The following is a 12,285-nucleotide window of genomic DNA, read 5'->3' as shown; positions in this document are numbered from 1 at the left end:
GACCCAATTTGGTGATCACTATACTAAATAGTGTTGTCAGCAAATTGAAGGTCACAGCTTTGATAGTTTTTACCGCCATTTAATATCTTTTTATATATTGCAGACTATGTTCTTCCTCTCAGTCAGGCATGTTAAAAATGCGCAATTGAATCAGAGTACCTTGAGATTTAAAAGGACTTCAATTGTCCTACTGTATTACTTTCAAGAAGTAGTATAGAAAAAAAATATGGAAAGATCAGTATAAATTTATCCCTACAGCCACCAAACCAGACAATACATAGTGTCTCGGAAATGCATGTATCATCTTAAAACATGATTCATCACCCTATGGCCCAAAACGGACTTTGAGCCTTTATGTCTTCCTTCAAAAACCCTCCCTTTTAGCTAGCTTTTTAAGTTACCATTTTCAAGCACATCATAAGCTTATTGCTGGCTTCAAACTTTCCCTTGAACCAATTCCCCTACCTGCACATCTCTCATGTCCCTTTTCTGACTAGATGAACATTGATATATGATGGTGATTCTCATTCCTCCCTAATTACTTTTGGATAAACTCTTTTACACAGTCCTCTCTTCTGATTTCAGTATTGTATGTCCAGTCTCTGACAGTCTCTCTTTGTCTTAGCCAGCGTGGACTGCCATACAAAATACCCTAGACTAGGTGGATTAAACAACAGAAATTAACTTTCTCACAGGTCTGGAGTCAGACCAAGATCAAGATGTCAGCATGTTTGGATTCTGGTGAGGGCTCTGTTCTTGGCTTACAGGTTGCTGCTTTCTTGCTGGTTCCTCACATGGCAGAGAGAGAGACAGACTGAGCAAGTCCTCTTCTGTCTCTCCTATATATGCAATTATTTCTTAAAGGCCTCATCCTAAATACCATTACATTTGGGGTTAGGGCTACAACATATACCACTGTATCCCTGGTCTTCCAAAATCCATGTCCTTATTACATGCAAAATGCATTCATTCTATAGCTCTAATAATATTAACATGTCCCAGCATGAACTCTACAGTCTAAAGTGCAAAGTCTCATCAAAACATCATCTAAATCAGAAACGGATGAGACTCAAGGAATGATTCATCCTAAGGCAAAATTCCTCTCATGTTGTGAACTTGTGAAACCAGACAACTTATGTCTGGCTTCCAAAATACAATGGTGGGGCAGACATAAGATAGAAATTTTCATTTTAAAAGAAATAAATTGAAATAAAGAAAGTGTGATGGGTCCCAAGCAAATCCAAAATTTAGCAAAGCAATTGTCATTATAGATCTTAAGGCTCAAGAATCAACCTCTTTGGCTTAATGTCCTGCCATCCAGTTCCATAAGAGTGGCAGAATCATCCCAGGTTGAGGCCATCTGGCTGCTGAAACTTAGCCAGTGGCCCTGATATCTGAATCTCATTCAGGGTCATTTTTCTGTCTTCTTTAAGAAGAGGACCTATTGTGGGGAGGGGACAGGGAGAGGGATAGCATTAGGAGATATACCTAATGTAAATGACGAGTTAATGGGTGCAGCACACCAACATGGCACATGTATACATATGTAACAAACCTGCACATTGTGCACATGTACCCTAGAACTTAAAGTATAAAAAAAAAAAAAAGGGAAAAGAAAAAAAAGAAGATACATTTGCAGCCAAATACCTCTATCATCTTGTCCTGTCAAATTTGAGAAGTCTGATAGTGTTCCTTCCTTTTGTCCCATCTTCATCCTCTCCAGTTTGAACTGGCAGTGTTTCTACTTTCATAATCCTATTAACTCAATTAATAGTCTAGCCATACCCATGGTGTTCTCGTTAGAACACTGTTTTCTAATTTTTTGAATATGAATAGGCTACGAATTATCCAAATCTCCAAGTTCAGGTTTCTTTTTTCTTTTTAACAAATCCTTCAATTTGACTTTTTCCTTGTACATTTTAACACAGTCAAGAGGATACAAGCTGCTTCTTCAGTAACATTGTTTAGAAATCTCCTCAGCTAAATATCCCGTTTTATTACGCACAAGTTCAACTTTCCACAAAACACTAGAGCACAGTTCAGCCAAGTTATTTGCCACTGTATAAGAATTTCCTTTTCTCCGATGTTCAGTAATATATTCTTCACTTTCATCTGAGACTCACCAAAATCACTCTTAACATCCATATTTCTGTGTGCCTCAAAACTTTTTCATCCTTTATCCATCACCTATTTCTAAAGCCACTTCCTTACGTTTAGGCAACTCTTACAGCAGCACCCCACTTCTTGGTACCAAAAGAACTGCATTAGAGTTCTCCAGAGAAACAGAATCAAAAGGAGATTCAGAAAACCTATATCTGTATCTATTCAATCTATATTTAATCTACATTTATCAACCTATCTATAAAGAAAAAGAGATTTACTGATTTATTACAAGAAACTGGCTTATGTGATTTTGGAGGCTGAGACATCTCATGATCTGCAGCTGGCAAACTGGAGATCCAGGAAAGCCAATATGTTGTTCCAATCATAGTCCAAAAGCTAGGAAGACCAGTGTTCCTACTCAAGCAGTCAGGCAGAAGTTCCTCCTTACTCGGACTTTTGGTTCTACTTGTGTTTCTAATTGACTAGATGAAGTCAACTCCCATTAGAAAGAACAATCTGCTTTATACTCACTCTACCTAATCAAATATTACTATCATCCAGAAACACCCTCAGAGAGACACTCAAAATAATCTCTGACCAAATGTCTGGACATTCTGTGGCCCAGTTAATTTGATACATAAAATTAATCATCACATACCTGATGCTCCAAGTAGTCAGGACAAAACTGAACTCAACTGCACAGCTTGGAAGGTTATAGTTCTACTGAAGGCTGATGAGAAAATCTAGAGCATGAATATGATGAGTCCTTCCCAGTTCACTCGACTACAACATCTTTCCCACAGCATTTTAATATTGACCAGCTCTTTCAATTCTAATCTCTCTTATAGATTGTCACTCGCAGCCTCATGATTCAAAAGTTCATCTTTGGCTTTTCCCTCACTGTTACTGTGGTAGGCCAAGAAACTAGCATCTGGCTTGGTCCATGTCACCCCTTCCTTAGCAAAATGTCTGCCTGTTAAGCTCTGGCTGCTGGTGAGTATGCTGTGGTACTGGCTTATGTAAGCACTCTCTAGATGGCCTCGTCTGCTGCTATACTATGAATGTTTGTGCCCTCTCAAAATTTATATTTGAAGTTGTAACTTCCAAGGTGATGGTATTAAGAGGTGGGGTTCAGAAGGTGATTAGATCATGAGGACTTCAAACTCATGAATGGAATTTATGCCCTATAAAAGGGGCCTAAGGGAGATTGTTGACCTCGTCCTCCATGCCAGGACACAGCAAGAAAGCATTGTTCTGTGAATCAGGAAGTGGGAACTCGCTGGATCTGTTGGTGCTTTGATCTTGTACTTCACAGACTCCACAACTGTGAGAAATAAATTTCTGCTTCTGCTTTTTATGAGCTACTCAGTTTATGCTATTTTATTATAGCATCCCTAAAAGAATATGACACCTACCACCTGCAAGAAGGGTTGAACAGCATTGCACTGAATAAAGATAGGGCTATTTTATTGATCTGTTACTTTTACTCCCAGCATTATAAACAGTATCATATACTTATGCATTTCCCTATCAGTTATATTAAAGTGGTGATTTTACTTCCCAAGTGTTTTTTCATGACACACATTATTTGCCACCTCATTTATTCATGAATTGAATTCAGTCTTCTAATATCTGGGAAGCCCTGTCTAAAATAGCACCTTGATTTTGTCACTATTTCCAATATCTCATTGTCAGTTTTGAGTGATGAGAAATTCTATTTTATCAATGAATTGAGAATCAGTCTCTCTGGGATATATTCAAGCTAACCAATCTCAAGGGGCTAATGCATAAAATTGAAATTAAAATGTATTCATTTATATAAAAAAACTCTTCCAAATAGACTGAATATCTACATTTAATGGTTAGCTTATTCTTTCCCTGTGGAACAGCTACATGGATAGTCAAATTTAAATCTGAAGGTTGTTTGATAAGTATGATATCAGAACACCAGGAAATAGGCAATCTAGCAGTGTCCTTGGTAAAAATAATTAGAGGTTTTCTCTTCTACTCTGTTTATATATGCCCCTTGGATGGCAAATATTCATATTTTTGAGGGAGAGTATTCTTTTTCATGAATAATAATATGGCAGAATGACCAATTTAGCCCCAATTTAGCCTCCCAGAAATGTGTTATATTTTAAATAGTGTACATCTTCTTTTGCTCACACATTTTATATAGTTTAATACAATAAACTAGACTAAAATATTTTTTAGTTAATTGAATTAGACCTCTACTTACAACACCTCATTTAATCTAATATTGAAATGTTGCTAGAAGGAGGGACAAGGCATTTTAAAGAATAATGGTGAAAACCACAGTAAAACAAAAATCTCCTAACTGTCCATGGTTTGCAGATGGAGTTATATACAATTTAATTTTTTAAATAATTTTATTTTTAATTTTTATGGATACGTAGTAAGTATATATATTTATTGGGTATGGAAGATACTTTGATACAGGTATAAAATATGTAATAATCACATGAAGGCAAATGGGCTCTTCATCGCTTCAAGCATTTATCATTTATTTGTGTTATGAACATTCCAATTATACTCTTAGTTATTTAAAAATGTACAATAAATTAATGATGATTGCAGTCACCCTGCTGTGCTATCAAATAATAGATCTTACTTTTTCTATCTAGCTATATTTCTATATGCAGTAATGATCCCCATTACCCCTGCACTCCACTACCTTTCCAACCTTCTGGTAACCATCATTCCACTCTCTGTCTCCATGAGTTCAATTGTTTTTACTTTTAGCTCCCACAAATAAATGAGAATGTGCCAAGTTTGTTTTTCTGTGCCTGGCTTATCTCATTTAACATAATGTCATCCTCCAGTTCCATCTATGTTGTAACAAATGACAGGATCTCATTCTTTCTGTATGGTTGATTAGTTCTCCATTGTGCCTATGTACCACATTTTCTTTATGCATTTGTCTGTTGATAACATGTAAGTTTTTCCAAATCTTAGCCATTGTGAATAGTGCTTCAATAAACATGGGAATGTAGATATCCTTTCAGTATACTGATTTCCTTCCTTTGGGTATATTCCCAGCAGTGGGATTGTGGGATCATATGATAACTCTATTTTTAGCTGTTAGAGCAACGTCCACACTGTTCTTCTTAGTGGTTGTAATAGTTGTAATTCCCTCCAACAATGTAGGAGGATTCCCTTTTCTCCACATCCCCACCAGCATTCATTTTTATCTTTCTTTTAGATAAAAGCCATTTTTACTAGGGTGAAATGATTCTTCATTGTAGTTTTGATTTGAATTTCTCTGATCATCATTGCTGTTGAACATCTTTTAATACATCTGTTTGCCATTTGTATGCCTTGTTATTAGAAATATATATTCAAATATTTGCCCTTTTTAAAATCAGGTTATTAGACTTTTTCTTATAGAGTTGTTTGAACTCCTTATATATTCTGGTTATTACTTTCTTGTCAGATGGCTAGTTGTCAAATATTTTCTCCCATTTTGTGAGGTTGTTTCTTCACTTTCTTGTTTCCTTTGCTGTGTGAAAGCATTTTCACTTGATATGATTCCATTTGTCCATTTTTGCTTTAGTTGCCTTTGCTTGTGGAGAATTACTCAAGAAATCTGTGCCCAAAGTAATGTCCTGGAGAGTTTATCAGTGTGTTCTTTTAGTAGTTTCACAGCATGAGGTTTTAGAGATAAGTCTTCAATCAGTTTGAATTTGATTTTTGTATATGGTGAGAGATAGGGATCTAGTTTCTTTCTTCTGTGTATGGATATCCAGTTTTTCCAGCACTATTTACTGAAGAGACTGTCCTTTCCCTAATACATGTTATTGGCACCGTTGTTGAAAATGAGTTCACTGTAGATACATGGATTTGGATTTGTTTTTGGATTTTCTACTCTGTTCCATTGGTCTCTGTGTCTGTTTTTATGCCAGCACCATGATGTTCTGTAGTATAACTGGAAGTCAGGTAATGTGATTACTCCAGTTTTGTTCCTTTTGCTCAGGATGGCTTTGGATATTCTGGGTCTTTTGTAATTCCACTTGAATTTTAGGATTTTTTTTCTATGTCTGTGAAAAATGTCATTGATATTTGATAGGGATTGCATTGAATCTGTAGATTACTTTGGGTAATGTAAACATTTTACCAGTGTTGATTCTTCCAATCCACACAGAATAGTTTTCCATTTTTCTGTGTCTGCTTCAATTTCTGGTATCAATTTTATACTTTTCATCGTAAATAACTTTCCCTCCTTTGATTTAGTTTATCGCTAGGTATGTGTTTTTTTAATTTTGTAAATAGAATTACTTTCTTAATTCCTTTTTGGGTTGTTTGTTGTTGGAATATAAAAATGCTACTGATTTTTGTATGTTGATTTTGTATCCTGCATTTTTATTGAATTCGTTTACCAGTCCTAACAGTTTTTTGGTGGAGTCTTTAGATTTTTCAGCAGTAACATTTTTGTGTGTATATTTCTATCCCAAATCAATTTATTACTATGAATTTATACTTTTCTGTATTTCTTTTTTAAAAGGGCAGTTAATGGATGTTGTAGAAAAGCAAAGTTCCATTTCACCTTTATTTTTTAAATAAAGGCATAAAATCATTGTCCTGTGATTAACATCTTTTAGTTTCAACTTTTAGTTTTCTTAAAATTTTTGATACAAGATACTTAATTGCAACATAGTTGAGACATTAGCATGACACCAAGAAGTGTATTTGTTTATTTTTTCACTTGTTTATTTACATTAAGTAAGTTCATAAAATGAAGTTTCAGTGAGCTGAAGGAAATTAATATGTATATTAGGGTAGGAAAGAGAATGCCCCATTTCCTTTTTATGGGTCTAAAATGTACATTCTTTGTACATTATTCACTCTAAAAATAAGCATTTTGTTTATCTGTTTGAAGCAAGTTTTTATTGCTATGCTTAACTTATATGTGCATCATTACCTTAGAAGAGTATAAATTATAACTAACAATGAAAACGAATTTATAGCACCTATGCCCAGCCTATGGCAAGAGATAATAACTATGGGACTCTTCATATAGAACCCAAACCCTAACCACACAGCAGTAGAATGGTGGTAATTTGGACTAAAAAGTAATTTCGACAGAGTGTAGTGGCTCACACCTGTAATTCTACAAATTTGGGAGGTCGAGGCAGGCAGATCACGAGGTCCAGAGTTCAAGATCAGCCTGGCCAACATGGTGAAACCCTGTCTCTACTAAAAATACAAAAATTAGCTTGGAGTGGTGGTGAAAGGCTGTAATCCCAGCTACCCAGGAGGCTGAGGCAGGAGAATTGCTTGAACCCGGGAGGCAGAGGCTGCAGTGAATCAAGATCGTACCACTGTGCTCCAGCCTGGGCAACAGAGTGAGACTCCGTCCCCCCCCACCCACCCAAATAATAATAATAAGAAGAAGAAGAAGAAGAATTTCAAGCTAATGCTCTATGTGACAGCTATAATTGTAAACATTAAAATAGTTGGTAATCAAGACAATTATATGACTTGTCTTTGATTTGTAGCCCTAGACTTGCCATATTTGTAAGATGAACAAAAAATAGGTACAAGGGAAATATAACATTTTTTTGGTCTAATTTAGTTTATGAGAAATGGGAAAGAACTCACTTTTCCTTAATAGCAAGATGCTGGGCTCAATCTTCGTTGTTCTTTGTCTTTAAAGAAATAGCCACATGAAGACCTAATACAATGATAAGAACAAGGAATAAAAAAGATATGAGTAATGGATAGGATTCCTAACAATTCCAATTTCCTTTCACTGTCTCCCTCTTTTTCTCTCTGCACTAGCCATCTGAGTAAGTGAGTTGCTACATTTAATCATCACAGTTTGGGACAAATGGTGGTTGTGCTGTCATTTTTTTTTTTTTTTTTTTTTTTTTTTGAGATGGAGTCTTGCTCTGTCGCCCGGGCTGGAGTACAGTGACCGGATCTCGGCTCACTGCAAGCTCCGCCTCCCGGGTTTACGCCATTCTCCTGCCTCAGCCTCCCGAGTAGCGGGGACTACAGGCGCCCGCCACCTCGCCCGGCTAGTTTTTTGTGTTTTTAGTAGAGACGGGGTTTCACCGTGTTAGCCAGGATGGTCTCGATCTCCTGACCTCGTGATCCGCCCGTCTTGGCCTCCCAAAGTGCTGGGATTACAGGCTTGAGCCACCGCGCCCGGCCTGTGCTGTCATTTTTTAAACCTTGAACACATGAGTCATTTAAAAATGAAAGGAGAATCTGAATACTTGGAATTTAGGCAGCTGGGAGATGGATGAAACTAAGCAAACAGGCAAGGTGAAGCATGTAGTTTAACTCATTGACTGAGATCATTTTGACTTTCTATATTGGAAGTGTGTAGATAAGCCCTATATCCATTCAGAAAGATAATGCTGACTTGGACTCAACTAAAACAACTGACAAGGAAATGAAACACTCATCAAACATGGCTTTAGTTAGCATATCCTCTTTACCATAGTGCATTTAGTTCCCGACATTACTGGAAGACATTGATTTTTAAAAATAAACAATTAGAATTCATTTTATCCTACTGGCCCCTGTCAGCAAAATTGATCAAGCTATTATCTAGTGCAATCTATTCCAAACTAAATTATTAAAAAAGAAAAGAAAAAAATCCCTAACCACACATTTTCAGAATATATTAGGAAAATATATTCCTCCATGATTTTTCACATATTGCATTTCCTTCTGTATTATAAATGCAACCAGCAGTTCAGTTTTCACTGGTTGGTTTGTGGTTTATGGGCACTAATGCCCCTTATGGCATGTAACAATTTAGAGGCTGGAAGGCCTAATTGAAAAGCCTCCTTCATGTTTCTGCTGAAGTAACAGTAAAATACTAGGTAACTAAAAACTGAGTCACCATAGAAATATACATTTAGAAAAGAGGAGGAAACAAGAGAGAGAATGGAGAAATAAGATCATGAGGGCCGTGGTACTGAGCCCACAGGCTTTTAAACAGAGAGAAATGATATTCTTTAAGAGCTAAATTTGTGAAAAATGATACAACCTAGTATTTATCCTACTTCTTTTATTTAAATTAAATATAAGGATAGCAAAAGACAGGCTATCTAGCTTATTTTTTAATTTTGTTCTGTTTTGGTCCAAATATGACAAATTCCTGCTGTTCTAAGCAGTGTATTATAGATTCTCCAATTTAATTAGCAAGCACACAGCAGACACCTGGAAAAAAAGATAGAAGAATAATCTTTTGCAGTAGCCAACTATTTCTCACTTCAGAGCATTAAAAAAAAAAAATACCCCCCAACTAATCCACTAGTCCTCATGGCCATTGTGTATCGACCATATGGAGCACTGACCCAGCACTATAGCCCCAGTCTCCTCAAGCCTTCAAACTTCCAAAGCTGGGGATATTACTTTCAGTGCAATCGCCCAAAACCTAAGTAGAAATCAGTCATGATAGTTATATTACTTCAAACTAGTTGTCATGATGATGGCCCCAAAAAGCCTTGCTTAAGTCAGCAGTTCTCAAAGAGCTTCAGCATCACTTTGGAACTTGTTAGAAATGCAAATGCCTATATCCCATCCCAAACCTACTAAATCAGAAACTCTAAGTTTTGACAAACCTCCAGGTGATTCTGATGCAGGCTCAAATGTGGGAACTACTGATGTACATTTAGAGGTTGATGATAAATGGCTATTTAATATGAAAGACAATTGACTTTGAAAACAGTTTCAAAAGAAAAGTTTTAAAAATAAAAATGAACAAATTGAGGACTATATTAGAGATTAGGTCCAGAGTACAAATGGTAAAGAGAGGTCATCAGAGGATTAAGTGAAGAAAGAAATGAGATAGCAATGGAGGTGACCCAAGACTGTTTGGAAAAAAAGGGAAAAATGAGATTAAAATGAGTATTGATTTTCCTTTCTTCCTTGTTAAATCTTGGATGTTTTCTGCCATGTGCGAACCTTAGGTAGAGAGTCTATTTATGGCCTATGAATATGCCACAGTTGAAGACCAGAAATGACACTTGAGCTGAGACATATTCGAGAGTTTGCCTGTCTGCCTCTAAGACTTTGTCTGTGGGCCGGGCGCGGTGGCTCACGCCTGTAATCCCTGCACTTTGGGAGGCCGAGGGGGACGGATCACGAGGTCAGGAGATCGAGACCATCCTGGCTAACACAGTGAAACCCCGTTTCTACTAAAATACAAAAAATTAGCCGGGCGCAGTGGCGGGCGCCTGTAGTCCCAGCTACTCGGGAGGCTGAGGCAGGAGAATGGCGTGAACCCGGGAGGCGGAGCTTGCAGTGAGCCGAGATCGAGCCACTGCACTCCAGCCTGGGTGACAGAGTGAAGACTCTGCCTCAAAAAAAAAAAAAAAAAAGACTTTGTCTGTGTTCGTTGGCAGGGCTCGATAGTCCTGGAAGTATGTGTTCACTCTTAATATATGGGTCAAGACCTTGAAGACATTTTCAGAAGAAATAAATGCATGTCTTTAATTGAGAGGCAAGTGCATCTCATGGGTTTGCATGCCAGGCCAGGATGAATTGAGTATTCCTGGTTGCAGGTGAGGTGAAAGGGCTTTTAAACACAGGGGCTTCCCAGGAATAGTCATTGCCTATAAGCAAGCCACCTACAGAGTGTTTAGAAAATGTGTTAGATAGAATTTTATCTTAATTAAACATTTAAACAAGAATCCAGGGCAAGTGCGTCCCTAGTATATATGGTATTTATGGAAGAATTTGAGAAGAAGAATGCATCAACTTGACAAAATTATCTGAAAATCAGTACTTGAAGGAAATTTGCATAAAATATATACTTACACAGGTTACTACTAAATATGAAAATAAAAACAGAGAGAGACTACCTTGACACATACAGTATATATTTGGGCATAGGTGCTTTGGTATGTTTGCTGCAAACTTACTCAATTTCTTTACCTTCTTCTCCACAAATTGTCTACCTTTCAGAATCTTTTTCTACCAGATGATGAAGTTAATCACATATTTCTTCTTTCAAAGATATTAGGCAGGTTTCCATTCAGCCAAAATTTCTAACCAAATATTTAAACATGCAAAACATAATTGAATAGTAAAATAATACAACTTCCTATAAAACAAGATGAATAAAATACTTATAATATTTACTATGAATCAAATACTTTCAAAATCCCCTGTATTGGTGGATATCGATACTACCAGATTTTACAAATGAGAAAATTAGAGCTCATGAGGTTAAGCCACTTGCCAAAGACAACAAACAGAAGCCTAAATTATCAAAGCAGCGTTAGAACTCAAAATAGCATGAAACAAAGGCATACTCTATAATCCTTCGAAAAGAGGGATATCAATGTGTATAATAATCATTAGGCAGAAATAATTAAATGTTTTGTGTAGCTATTTTTATTGATTACTTATTGTTGTTAATCCTCTAAGTCAGTGCTTTCCGAGAAAAATATAATGTGAATTACATATGTAATTGTAAATTTCTCTACTAGCCACATTAAATACATAAAAATAAACAAGCGATATTTTAAAAATGTATTTTAGCCAGTTGCAGTGGTGCACTCCTGTAATCTCAGCTACTGGGAGGGTGAAAAAGGAGGATCACTTGAGGCCAAGAGTTCAAGACCAGCGTGGGCAACGTAACCAGACCCCTATCTCAAAAAAAAAGTATTTTATTTAACATACTATATAGGAAATATTATCATTTCAATATGCAATCAATATAAAAAGTATTCATAATATATTTTACATTCTTTTTTATACATTGTGTCTTGGAATCAGTGTGCATTTAACACATAATACATCTCAATTTGAACTAGCCACCTAAGTTAGTGATTACCATATTAGACATTTCAGCTCTTTGTGTTTTTTGAACACCAGGATCTATATAATATGGAGTTATGTTCTCAGATGAGCTGATAATAAGACCATGGTTTTTGTTCTCATGGCTCCTTCACTATTCTTGGAAGTAAAATAACCTGGTGTGTTTGTTAAGCACTCTCCCCACCCACCAGAAATAATAATAATAATAATAATAATAATAATAATAATAATAAACCACTGTTTAGTGATTTCTTTTCTAAAGGTTTTCCTTTTTCCAGCAAAAGAGATGACTCCTCCATAAATAAGGATATTCTTATTAAGAAAAAAGGGGGGAAAGAACAACAAAATAAAACAGGAAAATAAAATAATTTAAAAAACTTA

At 36.2% G+C, this 12,285-nt stretch overlaps 1 long non-coding RNA gene across 1 annotated transcript in view; it reads right to left on the bottom strand.

Moving 5' to 3' along the window:
* The window catches only part of LOC103239952 (uncharacterized), a 231,424-nt gene that overhangs the window by 63,564 nt on the left and 155,575 nt on the right, over window positions 1-12,285 (bottom strand). The window contains exon 2 of the long non-coding RNA XR_499714.3: window positions 7,723-7,795. This is a non-coding gene — a long non-coding RNA (uncharacterized lncRNA). The remainder of the gene's footprint in view (window positions 1-7,722; window positions 7,796-12,285) is intronic.

Source organism: Chlorocebus sabaeus, chromosome 13 (genome assembly GCF_047675955.1).
Source record: "Chlorocebus sabaeus isolate Y175 chromosome 13, mChlSab1.0.hap1, whole genome shotgun sequence".
NCBI classification, from domain to species: Eukaryota; Metazoa; Chordata; class Mammalia; order Primates; family Cercopithecidae; genus Chlorocebus; species Chlorocebus sabaeus.
Note: the sequence above shows the minus strand (reverse complement) of the source record. Positions and strands in the feature narration are given on the sequence as shown.